The sequence below is a fragment of the Synchiropus splendidus genome, chromosome 9 (genome assembly GCF_027744825.2).
Source record: "Synchiropus splendidus isolate RoL2022-P1 chromosome 9, RoL_Sspl_1.0, whole genome shotgun sequence".
Taxonomy (NCBI): domain Eukaryota; kingdom Metazoa; phylum Chordata; class Actinopteri; order Syngnathiformes; family Callionymidae; genus Synchiropus; species Synchiropus splendidus.
The window spans coordinates 20,466,589-20,489,266 of record NC_071342.1 but is presented as its reverse complement, the minus strand read 5'-3'; the positions used below and the strand labels follow the sequence as shown (position 1 = coordinate 20,489,266).

The 22,678-nt window shown below is 43.7% G+C and overlaps 1 long non-coding RNA gene across 2 annotated transcripts; it reads left to right on the top strand.

Moving 5' to 3' along the window:
• Positions 1 to 382: 382 nt before the first annotated feature.
• Positions 383 to 20,003, top strand: LOC128765163 (uncharacterized). Of its 2 annotated transcripts, XR_008415830.1 has the most exons (5): positions 383 to 690; positions 3,624 to 3,722; positions 7,598 to 7,641; positions 16,289 to 16,362; positions 19,748 to 20,003. It is a non-coding gene; the product is annotated as an uncharacterized LOC128765163 (long non-coding RNA). The 2 variants fall into 2 exon arrangements; XR_008415829.1 differs by lacking the exon at positions 19,748 to 20,003 and having other exon boundaries at positions 16,289 to 17,576.
• Positions 20,004 to 22,678: the final 2,675 nt, after the last annotated feature.

Below are 22,678 nucleotides of genomic sequence, written 5' to 3'. Positions count from 1 at the left end.
CACATGACCCCCTTGACATGGCAGTAATATTAGGTGTCATTCCTGAGTGGAGTGGAGGGAAGAGGAAACGTCTGTTTATGGATTATATAACTACCAGTTGCTTTCAAATGTAAAATAAAATAAAATAAAATAAAATAGAGGTTTATCTTCGTTGTCATTCGTTGTCAGTCATACTACAATATTGATATATATATCCATAAATAAAACCCATATTCATCCTCCGTTTACGCGACAGGCAGCGCTGGTTTTGAAGTCGTCACGTGATTTGAAAATCCGTCGAGGAAGAGCTTGACCAACCAGGTGACAGGAGACTTGCGCGTCATATTACGTCACGTGCTAGCGCCTTCTCCGGTGTCTTTTAGCGGTAAAATTAAAGTGTAAAACCGCTGGAACGCGGAAGCGGCCATTTTATTTCCAGCTCGTTTGTACCCAGAAAGTTTACGTGGACAAAAATATGTATAAATTTGGCTTGAAGGAAGCGTCCTCCGTCTGCTGCAGGCAAATGTTTTCCTTCGGCGTCCGGTGGCCTCGTGGCTCCCAGCTGTGTTGCAGATGTCCCGCTTCAAAAGGGACTTCAAAGCAGAGGTGAACTGCCAGATCATCGGGATCCATCAGCTCTTTTGTCTCCGACGGAACGATTCGCACCTACTTGAAAGACCGGTCGGGCCGGCGCCCTCCAGTCTGCCGAAGGTGTGTATTGCTTCACCTTAGCGTCATTAGGTGGCACCAGCTAAGTAGGAGGCTGATTGAGTCAGAGCGTCATAAAACAGACTCGTCATTCACATTTACAAAGGGAAATACGTGCTGGCGCGGTGGAGACGCTCCCTCTCACCGTTACCTTCATTGAAGTCCGGGCATTTTTTCACCTTTTTTATTTGAGTTTCTTCTACATATAATAATAAAAGAGCATTATACAGATGGAAATATCCAGAAACTTTAAATTCAAATGGGAAAAAAACTTGTTTTTCTCCCCTAAAAAAAAAAAAAACATTAACAAAATGAACAAGTACAATGATAATAGAAAAAGAAGAATACAATGTACGGAGTATGACTTGTTCACATGAAAAAAATAAACAATCCAAAAAAAATCCTCAAACAAACAAAAAGAGACACAAAACTAAATCAATGACAACCAAAAATACATCAATTTGTATTAATAATAATAATAATAAGTTATCAGCAACTAGAATTTTAAACTTATTTAGTTAAGGAGAGTCTTTCCAACAGGTCAAAAAACAGCCCTGAACCTTCTCCAATTTATTCAATGCATTTCCGTTATATAGTCAAATCTTCTCCAATTTTAGGAAAAACAAAACATCTCTCACGCAGTGAATAAAGGTAGGGAGGGTGGCGCTCTTCCATTTCAGTAGAATTATTCTCCTGGCAAGTTGGGTCACAAAGGCTGTGACGTCTTTCACAGACGAAGGCAGGGAAGGTGAATTTGACATTCCGAACAATGCAGATATGGGTGGCACATTGTCACCAGCAACCTGAGATATAGTGGTAAAGATCTCCTCTCAAAAGGTTCCGAGGGCACTTTTGCCACAAGTCGATATTTGAATAAAAAAACACAAGCAGTACATGAGAGCAAACAAACCTTTCTGTCTAACTATAATGCATTTTTTTTTCATCGACAGTGTTGTCTTCTGCACTGTGATAAATGCCTTTCTTCATTTTTCTTTGAAAAAAACAATTCCACATTTCCCCCATTCCAATGAAATTATTATATGTGTCGATACTACATAAATATGAATTGTACTCTTCAATATTGAAACACGGTTTAGTTATACTCAAATCACAAGTTTGTGTTCTTGTGTGAAACTATTTTTGTAATGATTAATCCATTTTATTATAAACATTATTTGCCTGCAATTGATTCCCAGAATATCTTAGTGTAGTGTAATATGTGTGCTACTCTAAACAACTTTACTTCAGGTAAAAATTGTGCTGTCTTTATTTATTATATTTATTATTTTATTATATTTGTTGAGGCATTACTGCCTTACTGTTCCACTCATTTTTACTCTGTACCTCTCAGTTGCACTGCGTCTGACTTGAGATGGGGCGACCGTTTCTGGTGCTTTTGTTTGTTTGTTGTCTTTTGTGGCCAGTTGAACACCCTCGATTCAAGGCTGTGTGGAGTTCTTTGGAACTGATAACAGGTCTACACCGTCAGTTGCGGATCAGATGGAAGACAGCACAAAGAAGCCCACCTTATGAGACGATAAGGCAGGGGGTACGTGCTGCTGGCAGGTTTACCCTGGCTCCTTTGTGTGGTCCTCATTCTGCAAGTACATTTCAAAGGAAACACAGAAGGTTTTATTAAAGCGCCTGGCCGCAAATATGAATCATTGAAAGAGTTATTGCATCCTGAGTTCATTTCCCACACCTCCATTCAGGCCGTCAGGCCCTCATTCTGGAGCATTAGCCCAGATCGTTCCCTGCCGTAATGGCTACATGAGCATCAATAAATGATCCATTGTCAGACGGTAAACAACTGCTGACTGGAATGACAATGACGCCGTCACTGATCCCTTTGAATCCGGCGAGGTGGAGATGAGGAGGTGTTAATGGTGGCAGCAGACGGGCTGGAGCCTCGGATCTTAGGGATTTCTGAAGTGGTTTGATTTCTGCGTGAGTCGCGGGTCGCTGGTCACTTGCAACAAAGGGTCATGCTGCTGCCAAAGCAACACGTGTTGACGGCTACAGCTCCATAAACTCGGAGGTTATTTTCATTTCTATTGAATATGGAACAGGAGTAAGACGTGCTGGGAGTTGCGTGACTCATCATCTGTCACGTGGATGTGAGGGGTCAAATACTGAATAGGTATGTTCAGAGGGAGACGCCCGGTGGGGGGTCGTCTATACCAGTGATTCTGAATGGTTGGGCCGCGAGCGCCTCCTAGAGGGCCCCTAGAACTTTTTATGTGTTACACCTCAGGGCCGCGAGACGCTCGGTTCTAATACATAAGCCACGTATGGTGGCAGTAGTGAGTCACTGAACTGACTTGACAGCTGCAAATCTGTGATAGTTACCAACTATGGAGAAGTTCTTGAAAAGAAAAAATGATAAAGAAAGTGATGCTGCGCCCCCAAAAGTAAAAACTGTTCACGAAAGCACCAGATGAAGCAGTTTTGAAAATGAATGAAAGCATTTTATGGTGATACTTTCATTTCTATCGTCTTTGGAGTTTAAATAAAATACATTATTTTTATTTTATGATATTTAGACATGTTTTTATTATATTTTATACAGAATCTTATTCAGTTTTCCAATTTTCTCAACAGTTTGCATCAAGTGTATTTTTCCCCCTTTTTTCTTTAGTAAATTTGCTGAATATGGCTTTCACTGGTTCTGGTTCTGCTGCTGGTTGGGCTTTTCCATGACAAATATCTTTGCGATGATCACATGGTTTCATGTCATTTCACAAGGTTTTGGTTTGTTTACGTGTAAGTAGACTAAATATGGTTGTTGATCACAAATGATATAAGAGGAACGAATCAGTTCTATCACTTGAATGGGCCCTGGGCCCGTTTGTTCTGGGGAAGTTGGGCCCTGACATCAAAAAGGTTCAGAGCCTCTGGTCTATACTGCTGTTATACAGAACTTCTTCTCCCATCAGGGGCTGCCACAGCAAGTCAGCTTCCTCCAGCTTGACCTGTATTCATCCGTCTCCTGCTGACGCCTGCTCAAAAGTGGGATCCTCCACTGTCCATTTCAGGTACATCTATTCACTCCAGTCAGTTAAGCAACTGTAGCTTGTATTGTCAGCGTGTTCACATGACCAACGCTGGGCTGCAGCGCAGAATGTTCCACAGTGGGTCCAAACATTTAGGCTCTACTCCTGAGTGGGTGTCTGTCTTTGTGTCCTGCGGTGTTTACAGTTGTGCAACTGAAGATTTTAAGATCTTTACTATACACCTATGTTTGTTGATGATGCAATACTTCTTTGTGAACACTAGGAGGAGGTGAGAACGTCTTCATAAATGTCTGGGAAATATCGACCTGTAACATTTTAGTCCTCACCTCGGTCACGTTTGATTATTTTTTTAAAATTCCATTTTAAGTCACCATATTCTTTTGTTACACATTTGATAACAAGTCAAACAAAGCTCCATATTGGCACCTAAAACAACAGAACTATGGTCCTGTGAGAAACAGTTGCAGTTCAATGACATGTGTGAAGTGAATTTGTTGCCCTCAAGATGGCAGTCAAGATGAACTATAGTTTGAGGTCATGACCTCAAGGTATGCATGAGCTCATTTTCCTTCCTTCATCCTGCTTTTTCTAACATTTAGGCATTTTATTTATTTTATTTTAATAGTCAGCTTTGTGTAAGTTTGCTTGATTCTGGTGAATACAAAGTTAAAATAATATGTATTGATTTATTTAAAAGTAAATCTGCATTTGTGATGAATTTTTGTATCAATTGCTCATATATTTGATTGTTTTTATGTAGTTTCCTTCGAGATTTTATTTTTTTTATTTGAGTAAAAATGGCATTTACGTTTATAGAATATTTTACTGAATATAGCAGTAGTACTAAGACTAAAATGGCACAAGTAATAATTCATAGTTTGCAGGTTAAAGATATATTTCTATTTGTTGCGTTTCTTTTTATGCTTTACCACTTTCTTGGTATCAACTAAATTTATGATCAACATATTTCTTTGAAATATCAGTGTTTTAAACCCAACAATGTATTGTAAAAACAGAGTAAAATGTGACATTAAATCATGACCATCGAAGCACACAAATATGAAAGACACCCCATAGTGATCAGAATCACTTTATTGTGGTTAAAGCAGAAATACAGAGGCAATTCTTTGGGCACTGTTGCTCTTCAGAGATGCACAAAAAACTGCCTAGTGTACCACCACCTTAAATGACCTGCTAACACTCAGTAAATACAGCATCACAGTTTTTCTTGAGGGGTCAAGGACTGGATTTTCCCCCCCACCCACTCTCACTATGACCGATAATGAGTCAGGTTTCCTCACATGGAAGTGAAGTCAGTGGAAAAGCAGCTTCCGTCTGAAGAGAAATCACCTGCAGCAAGTGTGAGTGAGGGAGCACAGGGTCATCGCTGCAGCAGGGCTCCGACGCCGTGTGAGCTCTGATGTCAGCCGGCCAACACCGAGGCGGAAAACCTCTGCAGCCCCATTTTCCCATGCCCTATGCCTCTTTAAAGTTACTTTCCAAAGAGGTATATGCATAGGAAAAAGAAACCGCGAGTGAAAAGAGTCTTGCTGACGCCTCCACTTGATTCCTGGTGGGGAAGGAGAGCATCAGATCATTGGTGACAGAAGTCAAGTCTGAAGAGCACTTACCACGAGAAGCTCCGGACCCGTCTCCCCGGAGCAACGCCTGCTGCTGCTCATTTATCCCTCCACTGGGACCTTGAAGATGTTTGAAGACAAAGTATCTGTTCTCTGTGCTCCGTCAGCACTTATCCAACCCTCCTCGCTTTCCAGTCATTGCTCCACGCACCTGTGGAGACCGCAGACGCATGACAAACACACACACTCACACGCATTATCTCTGCGCATAGTTCTTTGTGTGTTATGTCCAAGTCATCCTGGTGGAAGAGTTTCTTATCTGCTCAGGGTTCCTGTCTCCCAGAAGAGCTCCCCCACCTCCCTCCCTCAAAATGTTTAACACTCAAGGTTTCAGGACAAGGACTCTCATGGTTCACTGAAGTGAGGCACGCGCACAAGCTCGCACTCTCTGTAGCGAGAGGTGGACGGTGGGAGTGTTTCGGTATGTCAAGGCCAAAGCAGCCAGCCGGAGTAAACTGCTTTTCTCCCTTCAATTCCTACTTTCCAACCATGTTACTCACACATTGTCTGCTGCTGTTTGGGGGTGCAAGATCATAACTGCACCGTGTCAAGTGAAAGAAATACTTGGAAGCTGGTGGTGAAGTCTTTACTATGTGTTCCGTTTTTGGTCTAAACATGTGCATGGTCTCACCTGCAAAAATAAAAGTACCGTACTGAAAACATGGTCCCATATCAAAGCTCTTCAAATGTGTTACCTGACCAACATTCATCTGCGGTTCATCTGAACCTGAACTGAAGAAACAACAGTCTTTCTGTTTGACTAAAACATTGACTCTCTTTTCCTCTCCTGAAGATTCCCATATTTGCATTCTCCAACCACTCAAAATGCCTCTATTTTAGTGCGCACCTCAGCTCAAACTGAATTTATTGCATCCCCCCTAGAAATGTGTTTTGATGCTTTACTCCCACACAGGAAGTGAGATGCGAGTGTTTGCTTTTTATTTTTAGTCTAGTGAGTTTTTTTGTCCCTCCAGACTCCTCCATTCATAGTTGTAGTGCTGTTGTAATCCATCAATGATGGAAATGTACTTCACTTTCTCCTTGCCTTTCAAAAAACTAAGAGTAATCAGAGTTCTGTGAGCCACACATACAACACACACATTTGTGTCTTTCTCTTTGTGGGCACCACTTATTGCCATGACCCTTTCCCCAGCCTCTCACCCTAAACCTAACTATCCAAAACACATGACTAACCTTAACCAGGACTCTGAACTCAAACTGAAATTCTATCATAAGTTATTTTGACAGTTTAATCCTCAAATAACAAGAGTAACCTCATGGGGACCAGCAGAAGGTCTCCACAAGTTGGTGTTTTTCCCAAGTTTTAGTCGCTGTCTTTTGCCCAGCCTCTCACCCTAAACCTAACCATCCAAAACAAATGGCTAACTGTAACCAGGACTCTAAACTTAAACTTAAAATTATAATGACCTTGTTATTTTGATGTTTTCATCCTCAAATTAAGGACTTGCGGGACCATAAAAAATGTCCCCACAAAGCAAAATGTCCTGACAAGGATAGCTATACAAGTACACCCACACAGGAGGTGAAGTTCTCTGATGTTGTGATCCATAATATAAAGCCGTACACTCTCTCTCACTATGAGCTATTGAGTCTGAACACGACATACAGTCGTTCATTTCCTCCCGGCGATGACGTGTCTCCAGTGGTTGAGATTAGGTGTGGATTATTGCGGATTATTTCATGGCCCTGGGTGACGAGTATCTGAAACTCATTCATGGAGAGTGGGGGAGCGAAAGTGTGAGTCAACCCTGCGTCAGTCGAGCATGGCAGAGGACAGATGTCGAGTAGAGCGTGCGCGCACATCACTGACAGGTCCAGCCTGTAGGAAGTGTCATGGCTGCCCGAAAACTGTCCCGATGTGTGTTGTTGCTGGGTACCAACGTTGGCATGGACGTTGGCATCCTTCCTTCCTCACTGTAACTACACTTCGGGAAGTTTTGTTTAAACATAGTAAATGTTGATCGACCTGGGAAGCCGTTGCTAAAACACTTCAGTACCTCACTGTCATTACTCTGAATGATGTTTTTGTGTTGTTAATCCCTTTTAGGGCGGGGATTTTAAACCTCACATCCTGATTTATCCTCAAATTTTCAGTCATGTATCAGAAGGACCATTTCAAAGTTTGAAAATGTGCTTTTTTTGTCAATTATTTCTTGATAATTTCCACTTTCAACTGGTAAACTTTGATATGATTTTCATTATTTCCTGATATTTTTCCATCTGCTGGTTTTGTAGGTATTGGACATCCACATATCAGCAATGGATCACCCCCTGCTGTGGTGAGTTTTCTGTAAAATTGTGTTTTTTTTCTGGTAAAGGTGAATGAGAACAAGTGTTCACTGTAGTCGTAGTATCCATAAATGATCAGGAAACACAAAACACACCCAAAAAATGAATTTGCGTTTGACTTAGCTCAGCAGTCGAGAGGTTGTCTGTGGCGCAAGACAGATCCTGAATGGAATTTGAATTGAAATCTCAATGGATTTAAGTGAAAGGTTGCTACATGGTTTCAGTGTTTGGCTCGCATCTTTTCATTTTGACCACTGCCATGGAGACTGTGTTGTTGTTGTGTACAGGAATATAACACCTGTGGGAGTCTTTTAAGACGCCAACATTCTCAACAGCCCCTTGAACAATCGTACACGATGTCCACTGCTCGCGATGCCCAGAATAAAACACAGCCTCCCCATGATTCCGGTTTAATGATGGCTTTTCAAACAATGAGAAGTCTGCAGACTCAGCAGACGTGTTTGACTTCACCAGCCACAGTGCAGGAGGGCGAGTGTACTGTATGTTGCAGCACAGACCATTTCAAAGCACAGTAATGGTGCAAAACCTTTCAGACATAATATGATAGTACCTGATGTGCAACTCAATATTCAACTGGGGAGGTTGGCCTGGATGCAAACAGGATGTATCGTGCAATTTTGTGTAAAAAAAAAAAAAAAAGATCAATTGCGACCGACTAGACGGAACAACTGTGAAATAAGTCACAGTACTTCCACATGGCGGCTTCCTGCCCAATGTAAGAGCCAGACGCTCCAAACTTTACAGGGCTCGAGGGATTGCAGTAGATTTAAAGGTCAGTTCAACACACATTTAAAATGCATATCTCACCGGCGTTTATATGAATTTGAAGTCTCTGTATTAGCATCAACCTCAACACCATTTATATGAATTTGTGTTCAGCATTCTGGTCCAGAGTAAAGCGTGGTTTATCAGTTTAGAATCACTGACTATTTCGTATAACAGCCCTGTTAATATCTCAAATCTGGCCGCTGTGATTCATTGAATAATGGATAAAAATGCTCCCATTATCTGATCATTCTCTGCAGTTGATGACTTATTTGCTGTGGGAAATAGATTGTTTCCTGCCGCAGCACAATTAAGCGGCTTAATAAAGAAGGATTCCTGCTCTGTCTCCGCCAGCGCCACCTGGGGTTCAAGGTTGTTTCCATACACAGCCGAGCGTGCTGCGGTCTTGATAACATTGTCTGCAAATGTTGCCGTGGATTCCAGTGTCACCGTGGTTGGTGGGTCCTCACTTCCCCTCCCTTCAATTCTGCTGCTGTGTGGAGTCTGGCACAGAGTCCCGAAGACGCAGTGAAACAGATGGAGGCCGGGAGGAGCGGGAGGGGGGGGGACTCCGTGGACCCCTTGTGTAAAGGCCAATCTGCATTCAGAGAAGGGGCTGACAGAATAAGGCCATCGGGTGGTGGGAGCAGAACCTTATACAGGTCCTCTGGAGAGAGACGGGCCACTGTGACTCCTCTCGGCTTCTCCTCAGAGGAGAGCTGGGTTCAAACATTCATAAGCTAAAAGTTCATCACTGTTAAATGTACTTTCATCTGGTATATGGGAGGGGTCTTCCCAGGGGGGTCAGTATCTGAAACTGGGCCTGTTGTGGAGGGAGAGTCTTAAATTAATACCACAAGAAGTGGCATTAAACATTCCTTGAGATGCATCATTTAGAGTAACAAAGTCTTAAGAATGACATATTTTACAGTGATGGCAAAGGTAATGTGTAGTAAAGCATCAAAGCGTGTCAGTGTTTTGAGAGAAAACGTCATTTTCTGAAGAAAATAATTCATCTTTAATATAAAAAATGTGATATTAAATGTTCTGGAATAATTTGAGAATAATTATATAATAGTTGAAGTAAATTTTATGCTGTCATTTTTAATATAATTTATAATTAATATAATGTAATATAATTTATTTTGAGATAAATCAAAGAAAACTTGAAATAAATCAAATTTACTCAAAATTATGCTTAACGCTTAAATGCATGAACTTTTATAGCACCAGAAATCTTATAAAATGTGTTTGTTAAAAGGCAAAATACATTTTAATAAAAGCCAATTTCAAAAAAATATTTCCATCTGTTATTTGAAGATGACCCGTCCGATATCACTGACAGTAATTCACAAGAACTCATTTATAATGATTTTTAAAAACGTAGAGGATGGATGAAAGTAAACAAGTTATACTTCATGTGTTAAATGACAAACAAAGTCAATGAAGTGAGGTATAAAATTGCTAAGTTTCATCAACTTAGCAAGTGGCCCAAATGATGCACACCCGAGAAACCTTGTCCAGAGAGTCCTTGGTCTGCCCCGGGGCCTCCTCCCAGTTAGTTGTGGCCACAACCTTCTGCCAAGGTGGTGACCAAGAGTCGTCCCTGCAAGATGCCAGAGCCGCCTCAACCTCTTCTTTCAATGTGGAACAGCACATGTTGTATTTCGCATGGATCACCTCTTCATCCGGAACTGTCCCTTTTGGCTCAGCTCTTTTTTTTCCCGTACCTGATCGAGTCCTCTCAACAGCTCAACTCCATCCTTCCCTCAGTCGTGAACATGGCTTTGAAATACCGTCACTCATCTCCTCCATAATGGCTAAATGAATTCTGTTTTCAAAACTATTTTGTCCTGCGTGTTGTCTCAAAATGTACAGAAAACTAGCTTCAGGAATCATCAGCTTCCGGCCATATAATCAAATCTGGCTCATGCATGACAAGAGCGCCCCCTTATTTGACCTCCACATGAAACCCAGAGTCACTATTTTGCAGTTTGATGCTTTTAAAATCACATCCCTGCTTTGTGTCGAAGAAGCTGACCCATCATTAGTTGTCTGCAGTGGAGCCGGGCCAGTGTTTGACCTCCAGCTTTTTCTCTTTCTCACGCTGCTGTCGAGCACACGCCTTTAACTTCGCTTCTGCTGCCGGAGCCTTGGGCTCTCAGCCAAAAGATAAACTCTCCACCCATATCTGATAGAAATGTTCTTCACCGGTTTGCTAAATACTTTGCTCAATAACCTTCAATAGTTTTGAAGCTCAGAACTTATTGTGAACTTTTGAACGTTGGCGCATCCATCTGCTCCTGGACCAGAACCCTGGACAAGTCTTAGTGCTTGGAGTAAAACATTCAGCCCTCACTTGGCGTAATACTTTATGGATGTGAGTAGCTGGTGCTTTTCTTCCTCGTGTGTTTGACATTAAAATATTCTTCCTTATGCGAGCACATTCAAATGTGCTGTTTGCTCTCTGGAGCTGATGAAATCTCCCCTCAGTGGCACCTGTCACCAAACAATACAACTTTTAAAAGCCAGACGTGAGTGAAACTTCCATTTTCACCCTGGCTCCTGTCACCCCCCCTCAGCCCCCCAGCCCTCCGCTGGTATTCCTGCGGGTGACTCAATCAGACCACAACACTGTCTGTCTGATGTTGTCAGAAGACATCTCAATTGAGAGACCCTCCGTAGAGTCTGAGAAAATTACCACTTCAAAAGAGGGCGAGTCCCCAGGTCGCTCCCTCAGGGGTGGGCACGGGGACGCTCGCTCTGGTTGTCCCCTCCTGCTCATCATGCTGAGGAGCCAATGTCTTCATAATGAACAAAGCTCTGCTGCAGAGCGACCTCTCTTCTCAATGGCGCTTCGATTCGGGAAGGTCGGACAAAGTGAGGAGAAAGAGGTGAACGAATGAGGAAGGCTCTGCTGTCTCATGATCTAGTGTCCTGTGTGATCATTACGTCATCTTATCACGATTGACGTATCATGTTCTCCTACCAGGGTTAGTGCTCCTCCCACTGAAGCATTAAGACGGATAGAAGGAATTTTCGACTTCGCTTTTCATCTGTCCATATCTTGGCATTGAGATCAATAAAGTGTCTTACTGGTGTATAGTTGCTCTCACAGGCCATAGAGATTTGCTTTTACCGTATGAGCCACCTCAGCGACTCACTTTTGAATCGTTCACAGCACCGATTCTGGTTCATAACTGCAGACCTGGGCCAGATAAGCTTTTCTTAATACAGTAGTACCTTGGTTCTCGACCACAATCCGTTCCAGACGGCCGTTCAAGAAGCGATTTGTTCGAAATCTGAATCGATTTTTCCCATTACAATGAATGGAAAAAGAAATGATGCGTTCCAAGCCTTAAAATAGTCTTTTGTAGGAGTGAATGTAGAGCGTCTGCTGCAGGTGGCTGTTCCTCTATGTGTGTGGCCGCTGCATGTGGGAGGGGTTGCCGAGTGAGTGACGTCTCTCCAGAAGTGAAGAGGTGCCCGGTGCGTGTCCAGCTCTGAATGTGCGCTTCTGTGCAGTTTGGCTGTGACAAAGTCATAAACCAAGTCACGCTCTGTCCCAGACTGGCCTCATCCCTGTCCCAGCTCCAGCCCACAACAGGACATCAAACCCTGGAGTGAGCGCTCCAGCAAAAAATCTCGAAATTTTTGTTCGAATTCCAGGACGTTCGAAAACCGAGGTGCCACTGTATATTATGAAATGATATTTAGTTGTCTGTTATGCAACATATAAGGCCTCTAAAACTCTATCGTCGCCACCACACTTACCACGCAAATCTCCTTCTTTAATCTTAGGAACTAATGTATAGGTTGAACTGATTTTTATATTTTGTTTTCCGGAAAGTTGAAGAAAATGGGTCAGAATCAATGGATTCTGTTTATTACATCTGACAGAACAGCTGCAAATGTTTGTCTAACAAGAAGAAAGTTACCACTTTGTTTCATATTTCAGTAACAACAAATGGCATTAAGTCCATAAAACTTGTTTTTGTCTTTTGTTCATGTCTTCTAATTGTGAGTGTTTTTGTTTTGGTCTCCAAATGTGTGGCTTTGTCAGAACCACGGTCGCCACAAGGGCTTCTCACTGAAGTGACTGTTCTTAAAAAGAAACAATATTATTAGAAGTTATAATGAGAAATATCAAATTGCCAATTGAGTTAAAGAGAAAATAAATAAAGCTTTCACAGTAATACTGATTATTGTCAACTTTAATCTGAGTCCTCACCACGATATCTTTTATAAATAATAGTCTTCGTTCCTGAAGGGAACTCAGTTCAAACAAAACGTGTGAGCAGCTGAAGACGAGCACCATGTGATCACTCAACACATTTAATGAGGAATTCACCATTTCTCATTACGGTCAGCAACATTGTATGAGCGCTTAAATCAACCCGCCGTCTTCCACCAGAAAACAGAAAACCATGGCTGATTTTTCTCTCCACTTGTGGCGTCTTATTTTGCAGATGAAAAGGATGTTTTTGCTTGTGGATCTGCAGCGAAAATTCTGTCCATTGTGAGGGAAGTCACAGTTGCTATGGTGATATTTATAGATGAGGACACATGATGTGTGAGGATGTAGGTTTTGAAGTGTCTCAGAAAGAGTCGTATCTCCGCCTGAATGATCTTGATGTCTACTTTTCTGCCTTGTGAAAAAGCGGCTTTTCTCACTGAAGTTTTCATCCAGACTATGCTATCATCACAGAAAGGCTGGCAGAGGGCAGTGACAAGCTGGGATTGTCAGTGTAGGTTCTGCTACCACTATGGATCAGTAGGACACGTGCAGAGGAGAGGCGATGTTTGGAGATCACAGGAGAAGGGAGAGGAGAAAGACAGCCACGGTTGTGGAGAATGAAGGCATGAAGAGGAGAAGTGTGTCCCGGGAGAATGATCAAGACACTGTACGCTAAGGAGGAGGACTTGCAGATGGGAAGTGCTCTTTAGCATGAACGGCTCTCCTGACCCATCATTGGAACCGCAGTGACTCCCGTCCACTGCTATTCCCATGCAAAAGGTGGAGTCAAACAGTTGTGTGTCCTAGGGTCAGTTTTAGCACGTGGCTTTCAGTCTTACTCTGTGAATTATTGACAGATTTATGCGGGCGTAATGTTTTGGCCTCCGTAGCTAGCGTCACCGAAGCCGTCTAAAAGGCACGACATGCAAATTCTTCCTGCTCCCTCCGGTTAAACTTTCATGAAGCGCCCCTTCAGTCAAATTATCTTCAGCATCAGTTCAGACTGCCGTCTCTCCAAAGTCTCCTTCACCTCTCCCTCCTGCTGACTCATCCGTCAAACGCTTTAAAACATCCGCCGTTGTCAGGTCGGAGCTTTCCTCCTTCCTGCCAAATCCGAACCGTTTTCATCCGCCCTGATTCGCCGCGCTCGCTGCGCCGAGGTCACGTGAGTGGAGATCTGAAGGTCATCAAGCTGTTTTTGTGTTTTTGACATTCCTGCTGTTTTGTCTCTCAGACTGGGAATCTTTCGCGCTTGATCAAGGTGAGATTCCTGTCTGGTCCGATCAAACGTGGGCATGAGAAAGTCAGGCCGTTGTGGCAAGGGAGTGAAAAGCCTTCCTTTGCTACAATATTGTCGAGAACTGTGAGATAAGGGTTGCAGTGAGGGGGCTGCTGGGCCTCCTCCAAAGAACAGCGAGTCCTCAGGCGCCTGATACTGATGCTCAGAAGGGCATGAATCCGTGCCTCGGCCCGATTATCAGATCCTGGGGAAACTTCCCAACCAACTGTATCCCTGAAGTTTGTATGAACACACAAAGAGAAATGTGTGAGAAAAGTCTGAGTCCGAGTGCTGTGGCCTTGACTCGCTGCTTCACCGGTTTTGTTTTGCTAAAAGGCTGACGCCACACAAGTCATGAGAGTGTCTCGCCTGAATGTTGTCCACTCAACCTGAGCAAGTCCGACTCTTATATTTGGTCACTGGTGATGTTAATCTGAAAGGAGTTTTGACAAAGCAGTTGAATAAATCATTGATCCAGATGGAAATCTCTCAATCTGGCGAGTGAAGGTGAAGCTGAAAAGGTAGGGCCTTGTTCACAACGGAGGTCAAAATGGAGAGTGAGATTTAAAGATGGATCAGTGCGGAGTCCTGGGTCTTGAGGTGAAGGAAGAGCTGATCCAGAAGGCAAGGCTACATTCATGTCAACAAGCTTTAGGTGGGATACAACCAGGCAGATGGATGTCTCTCCTGAAGGTGGCAGGACAGATTCCAAGTGCTTTTCCACGACAGAAGAAGCCTCTTGAGGTGCCATCTTTTTCAGGGTGTGTCCCTGGTGGGATACGCCAGGCATGTCCAACTTGGAGGAGGCCCTGGGTCGACCCAGCACACAATGAAGCGACTGTATCTCTTGGCTGACCTTGGATCACTGGCCTCACCAACACCAACCCGCTGGAGTGACCTACATTTCCTCCCTTCACACTTAATATTTCCTCCCTTCCGATTCTCAGGAAGATAAGTTGAGGAAAGTATCTCCTTCAGTTTTCAGATTCGCCAGTGTCTGTCGCAAAAAAGGGTGAAGAAAGCGAGATACAAAACGGAAACCATGGTATTAACTCATTTTATTCATTATATTCTTTATTGTTTCATGACATTTACTTTTATTTTATGATCTTTTATCAATCTTCTTCTTCTGAACACCTCTTTTGCGTAATGCTGCCCCCCACAGTCTGGGCACATTTAAGTCACACACAGACCTTAACACTTGGTTTTGAGGGCTGAGGTTAAGGGTTGAGGATGAAGGGAGGAATTGGAACTCGCCCCTGGAATCGGTTCATGGGGAGAGGGAAGTCTTGGCCTTTTATGCAGCTGCCTTAGCAAAGCAACCTCAGATAAGCAGTGGATGAAAATGGATGGATGAACTTCCTAAACCTTTAGATTTCCACTCTTTTAAAACGAAGTATCTCTATTGGTGTCTGTGCTTCACTTTGCGGGCGTATTAATTCAAAATTAACTGCAGTCTCTCGGCATTAACGTCACTTCTTCAAGGTTGCCGTCCGCTCTAAGAGGGCGGTAATAACATGTCAATCAACTGACCAGTCTTTGAGACCCAGCTCCGGGGGGACGGAGTCATTACGGTGAAACCTGAGCACCGTCGACAGCTGACGCCGGCAGAAAAAGAAACAAACTGGCACATTTGCATGGCTGTGTTCTTTTTTAGCGCTGCCATCACCTCCTCAGTTTGACAGAAAATGTGATTATCACTCCCCCTCAAGTGCGTTAGAGTGGGAGGAGGATGACAGGAAGTGTGAATGCGTGTGTGTCTGGGAGGTACCTGGACAATGCTGGCCTCTGTGCTCCCGTCTCAGGATGCACCTTGTGTCCCTGACACCTTCTCTCATTATTAGCTACACACGGACTTCCTGCTGGGCAGAGCAGGTGCTGCTGCTGCTGCTGTCAGACACAACCAAGACACACACACACACACACACACCCGAACTCACCCCCAATGAAAGAACCAAAGTTGCTCCGCCGTGCAGAGATACACCCCACCATGTGTGGCAGCCCACGACTTTACTCTGACTCCAAGAAGATTCTGTTAATAGCTTTGATCCTCTCGGTGTGAAGATGTTAAACCAGCACTGGAGATTTCATTATGACATCCACCTTCCAAAACTGGATCCATTTACAGCGTAGGATTACTTCAAACCGCCCAGTTGGCCCGGTGGGACAGCAACATAGTTGCAGTTACTGTTCCTACTCCAGAGACTCACATGTGTTTCAATGGAAATGCTCAACTCCAACTCCTTCTCTTCCTTGTTCTATTTCTGTCTAGTATTTTCATGGTGAAATGTTGATGCGTTGTGGTATTGACATTAGTCTTTTGTCACTCCTGCAGCGCTGTGTCTCGGCTGTGGGCTCTGAACCGTGACACCAGCCGCCAGACTGACTTATCAGGGAGAACGCTGAGAGGTATGGTGACGGCCTGCCATCAGAATCTTGGAAGTTTAACACTTAGTTTCACCAAGTTTTAACTGGCCTGACCAGTTTGAAGGTTAGTACCATGTAACATAAGGATTTCAGCTATTTTTACCAGCAGGAAAGGGCACTGGGAAAGGTTCCCACACCAGTGGACCGGCAATAAACATTTAAGTAGCTTTTAACATGCCATTCCACATTTTGTAGTTGTGGTCCATGTCATTGTACTATAATTTAAACCTGCGTACCTCCAAACGGAATTCAGACACAGAGTTTTCCTCCCTGTTTTAGCTGTGATGTCACCCCAAGTCAATTGCTAAAACTTATCCAATATGAATAGTGAGCTTCAAACCTGTTGTTCTGAATTTCAAAGACATGAAACTGCATTGTACGGCAAAGGAGAGTGTGAGGAAGAGGTGAAGAAGCGGGTGCAGGCAGGGTGGAATCATTGGAGAAAAGTGTCAGGTGTGATGTGTGACAAAAGGGTGTCGGCAAGGATGAAAGGGGAGGTGTCCAAAAGGGTGGTGAGGCCAGCAATGTTGTATGGTTTGGAAACAGTGGCACTGAGGGAAAGACAGGAGGCAGAGCTGTAGGTAGCAGAGATGAAGATGCTGAGCTTCTCTCTGGGAGTGAGAGCAGGATGGATAGGATCAGAGGGACAGCACATGTGCTCAGGTGTTTAGGAGACCAAGTCAGAGAGGCTAGATGGAGATGGTTTGGACATGTACAGAGGAGAGAGAGACAGTCCATTGGTAGATGAAGATGTTGAGGTTGGAACTGCCAGTCAGAAGGTGGAGAGGAAGGCCAAAGAGGAGATGGATGGAGGTGGTGAAGGAGGACATGAGGTTTGTAGCTTTGAGAGAAGAGGAAGCAGAGGACAGGGTGAGATGGAGGAAGATGATCTGCTGTGGCCACCCCTGAAGGGAGAAGCCGAAAGAAGAAGAAGAAAAAGAAGAAGAAGAAAAAGAAGAAGAAGCAGAAGGACATTGGAACTGTCAGGCAGAAGGTGGAGAGGAAGGCCAAAGAGGAGATTGATGGAGGTGGTGAAGGAGAACATGAGGTTTGTAGCTTTGAGAGAAGAGGAAGCAGAGGACAGGGTTAGATGGAGGAGGATGATCCGCTGTGTCCACCCCTGAAAGGAGAAGCCGGAAGAGAAAGGAGAGCTACTTTGTTCTGATGGGACCTTCTTTTGATGTTATCACATGGCCAGTAGATGGTCAGTCTCCTTTATAAATTTGACAGTATTTCAGCCTGCCATTGTCTGCGACTTGCTGATGTCAAAATTAGGTCAAGTCCGAGAGCGCCCCCTCCTTTTCATCAAACATCAAAGTGGAAAAACTGGGAGGCTTTCGTGTGAGGACGGGGCAAACGGAGAGATCAGCGACAAACAAACGTGGCCTGCCGGTGCCCTCCTCGCTCACAAAAAACGTGGCGCAGCAGCCGCTGAGAGCTCACCCACGGGCAGGCAATTAGAGCTGCTGATATCTGCACGTTTTTGCTGAGGTGCTGGAGATCAGAGGGGAGGCGAGGGGCAGAGCAACCAAGGAAGAGCTTGGAAGCTTTTACTTTCCTTGCTGTCATAAGGGGAATGTAACTTTGAAGTTCAAGTATCGCTTTTCTTTACTGTAAAACTCACCAGTAGATTTCAGGCAACAAGTCTGATGAGTCTGCAGACAGCCTTTTTGTTACAGTGCTATAGCATGAAGGAGGTGGAAGGAAGCTGAGTCCTGACCCTGGGGTGATTCATCTCAGACTCCATCAGCCACAGTTCTTCTTAAAAGGAGTGTGAGATGTTGGGCATGAATCTCTCCGAGCTGCCTCTAGTTCTCCTCTGCTCAATGTAAGAGCAACACTATTGAGGTTTAAAAAATAAATACACACATAAAATTCATATTTTAAGATGATAAAACACGTTAACTATAGTAAGTATTAACGCCACTAATATTTTTGACGTGCTATCAATGCAGGCACATTTTGAATGACCCTCTGTACCTGGCGTAGTAGATCTGGAAGCAGAGCAGTGGTGATGTTAGCTGAAAGGTGGACCTTCTTTTGAATGATGAATGTCGTTGTAGCCCTGGTGAACACACGGGGTCAAATTTGTCTGCTGGTAATGGTTGCTACCCAGAGTGGCTCTTGGGTTCTCCAGAGTTAAAGTCATGCCAGAAGGCTCTTTGGGTGAGAGTCAGCTATTTGCAGTCACTGTCAATGTGAACGGGTTCGTGACAATAGCACCATCGCATCGCTGGACGCCATTTAAAAAAGCTGTCGCATTGAAACAGCCCCAATGCTCCTGGTTCTGCCAAACCGGGTGCCGGCATTGTGCCAAAAAGTGATGCTGGTTATCACAGGAAATACAGAGGTCTGGTGCAGGTGAGAAACTTCACTAAACAGGCAGATATAAGAGGCAACAAAACAATGCACAAGTTCTGCATTCTTTATGTGAAAGCAGTGCATGAAATCACGAGCAACACAGAACGATAGTACGTCTCTGACCTGTCATTTCGTTTCATTACTACTGACAAATGTAACTGCGACATTGTTTTTGGTATTTATTGGTAAAGAAATGAAGCTGTCACTTTTTGGCACAACAACTTTTGTCCGGTCCAGAATCGTCTCTGCGCAGATCACGCTTGTCAGCTCCATTCATCCAAGCTGCTCAGCATTCATGCTCAAACGTTAAGCAATAAAACTGTGCTGAAGTACTGTAACAGCGATAAACTGGATCCTTCCCATCACCACCTCAGCTATTAAGGACTCTTTTTCATTCACCCTGGTTTTAATACATTCATATTCGATGCGAAAACATAAGAACCATGTCCTTGTCCTGTTATAAATGTTTGCTGAAATTGTCATTTAAGTAAGTTCACAGCTTGGAATGATTCTAGCAAGCAAAGACACTGACGGTCACATGACCCCCTTGACATGGCAGTAACATTAGGTGTCATTCCTGACGGAGTGGAGGGAAGAGGAAACATCTGTTTATGGAATATATAGCTAACAGCTGCTATAAAATGTATCACAGTTAAGTGGCAAAAAAACTGAACCACCCACCCATAAGATGTTGCTCGACAAAGTAAAAGAGATCCATCAGGTGGAACAAATCACTGAGTCAGTAAAGCTTCAAAAATAAATTTTCACTAAGAGATGGAGGCTCTTTATTGAGAAACCGAGGAATTTCATTCCCTGACAACGCACCACAGCTTCTATCTAACATAGAATGATTCTTACGCCTTTTCCGCTTGTTGTTTTCTTTTACTGGACACTACAACAATATGTGACTACTCTTTGATGTGTATATTAATGCATATGTAAACGTCCCTCACCTGTAGGCAGAAGAAAATCGTAGAATTGTAAAATTGTATATTGTGAATTGCAGATGAAAAAACACAAGAAACAGCCATGGAGTTTTTCCCGCCCATCTGTCTGTGTGCGTCGCACACCTCTGCTGTCTTGTCCAGCACCAACTCTGTTCTGGAACGCTACTGCCAGCTGCTGTCCTACTGAGCTCATTTGAATTCCACTGAACGATATTTCCAACTCAAAAAATAAACGTAGGAAAAGCATTTCAAATCAAAATATAGGTCGGAATAAGCAGATTTTATAGCTTAGTTTTATCATTAGTTTTGCAACTTTCTGTGACGTCTATTGTGGGTTGCTTGTTAAATAAACAACATCAATAGTATGATTCTCATCTCCATGTATTTTTCCCTGAAATGCTTCGGCATGTCAATCAAAAGGCAACACAGGAAAGTCATACAGCTCCATCCAGGACTAAACCCTCCCCTGTGGCGTGATAGAGATAAACCTGTTTTGGTTTTTAATGGCTTATGTCTGGACCATGTCTGCACTGCTGTACGTGGACGCTGTCGATACTGCCCACAGTCACATGCTTCAATTTGCCACTCTGTAGTTTCAGAGTCCTCGCCGACTTAAAGTGTGAAATTTAAGAATTTTAGCGACCGATTTGATGTTGCGTTCGACATGAAAAAGACAGTCACTCTTTCCCCAAACATAATCCACGTTCTCTTCCTCGCAGTCTCCGTGCAGAACGGCTTTAAGGAGAAACAATTCTTTCCCCTTTCATTCTTTGTTTGCCTTTAATTGAGTTTTTAACAAGCCAGCGTTCGAGTTGACCAGCTACACCCTATTATTCCCAACCACACACACACTTGTCTGCTGAGGAAGGAAACTCATTAAAATAGTCTGTGTATGTGTGTGTGAGAACGTAACCCATTTAAAAATCAATGAGCTCTTTGTAGACGCGCATAAATGCACAACATGTATATGATAATGGCGACCTCCTGGTTTCAGAGGGGGTCAAACTGAAGTTTTCTCAGTGCCAGGAAAACACACCTGAAGGACCAAGAGACAGAGGCATGGCGTGTTTCTCTTGAGTCTAAACAAAACCTAACCTTGGGATTGACTTCCAGTTGAGTCACAGGCTGCAGTTCGACACTAGAGTCACCTGCATCTTCTCTGCTGGTGAGTCCAGAAACGGTTGCTCTCTACTTCACAATGTGGGGATTCGTAACAGAGAAGCAATTCATGACTCATGGGTTAATGGTGAAGATGTGTTATACAGATCAAAGGAATAAGGTCCGAGTCGCCTGGATTCACCTGAGGATTCCATCACTCCCAACCTCAGGATTATTTCTTGAAGCTCCATGACTCTCTTTCTCTTCCAGTCGAGCTTTGGTTCATCGCTGCGTGACAACTGAGGAGTCTTTAATATCCAAGACTCCATTTCACAAGCATTCTAGCTATACAGTGCACCAGTTAGCTGAGCTTAAAGACAAAGCTCACCATTTCTCGGCTTAGCTACGCTCCTACTCTCACCTGTGCTCATGATCTTTGGGTATTCGATTCCTGAAGATCATGCACTAGAAGCTCATTGCAAGAATTTAAATTCGAATCAAGTGGCACCCTAAGACTTCATGCAAATCTCGGGTGACATCAGGACCTGTGTTCATGACTTTCCAAACACCACTTGACAGTCTGAAACCACTAACATAATGAAGTAAAAAGGTCCCGTCCCGAGGAGAAGTCTTATTAAAATGGCTGGACTTCAAATGGAGCTATTAGATGAGATCATTACGTAGGCACACATTCAGCATCGCAACACACATTTCCTTCCCGGAGCTTTACTAACTATACGCTGTGTTATCGTCCTAAACTTTGTTCTTGCTGAACTGAACCAATGCAGCCAAAGTGATCACTATCTTTTCCAAGCTCCAAATTTTAAATTAAAGCTGCAAGAAGTGGAGATTCCCAAAGGTGATACTCCAAGGCAGCGGGGAGATGCTGAAAAGTAGTGAAGCATGAGAGAGGAAAATAAGCCAGTGGGCTGGCGAGAGCTGCGCATGTTCCGCCTGCAGTCATTTTGTCTGCACAAGACACAGAGAAAACACGACCCAAGTTTCAGTTTCAATACAATTTAATAATATATATAATTCACATATGAAATCTATCTGACTTACCTTTTGCTTTTATGGCCTGGTATGGAGGTTTTGTTGATGTTGTCATTCGTGCCAGCAGGGGTCCTCATGTGGCTCTGTGATACTGTCTGTGTGTGTGTGTGCGCACGTGTGTGTGCGTGCATGTATATGTGACTGTGATAGGACTTTGGTTGCTCCATGGAAAGCGCTTCATAAGGACGAGCCATGGATGTATTTATACATTCTGCTCTGTATCTTGAACTCCAGAGACCATGAACCCTGCAGCTTTCGCCTGCTCACATGAAGTAAGAGGAAATGATCATAATAAACTGGATGAGATGCAGAAATAGCATTTTCATAAGCGATGAAGGAGATGCGTGGTGAAGCACTGACCTCTCCACCCTGACGCCGTAACCCTCATCACATACTGATCTTCTCCATTTGTTTGTTTTTTTTCCCTGCATGTCCAAAGTGGTTTTGATTGAAAACTAGTTCTCGTACTCCTCCAGAAGCTGCATGGAGCTATTTACTTCCAAGCATAAACTAATAAAAGTGAAGGCTGAGAAGTGAATTGTCAAGCTGTCACCTTCCACCTTGAAGCAAAGACGAAAGCAGGCATTAAAGAGCGTTCAGCTCCAGCTGAGATGATAAGCAGGAGCGAATAACAAAGCAGGCGAAGAGACTGACACAGTCTCTGTGGCTGGCTCCCTCTTGCCCCGTTCATTTAGAGCTGGAAATAGCAACAGAGTGACACTTGGTTCCTGTGGGCCGGAGCTGCTACGAAAACCAGCGGCGCGCTCCGTCTCTGGATGTTGTTGTTGTTTGGCTGCGGAGGAATCGGTCGGGGGACTCGACAGTAAAGCCAGCCGAGA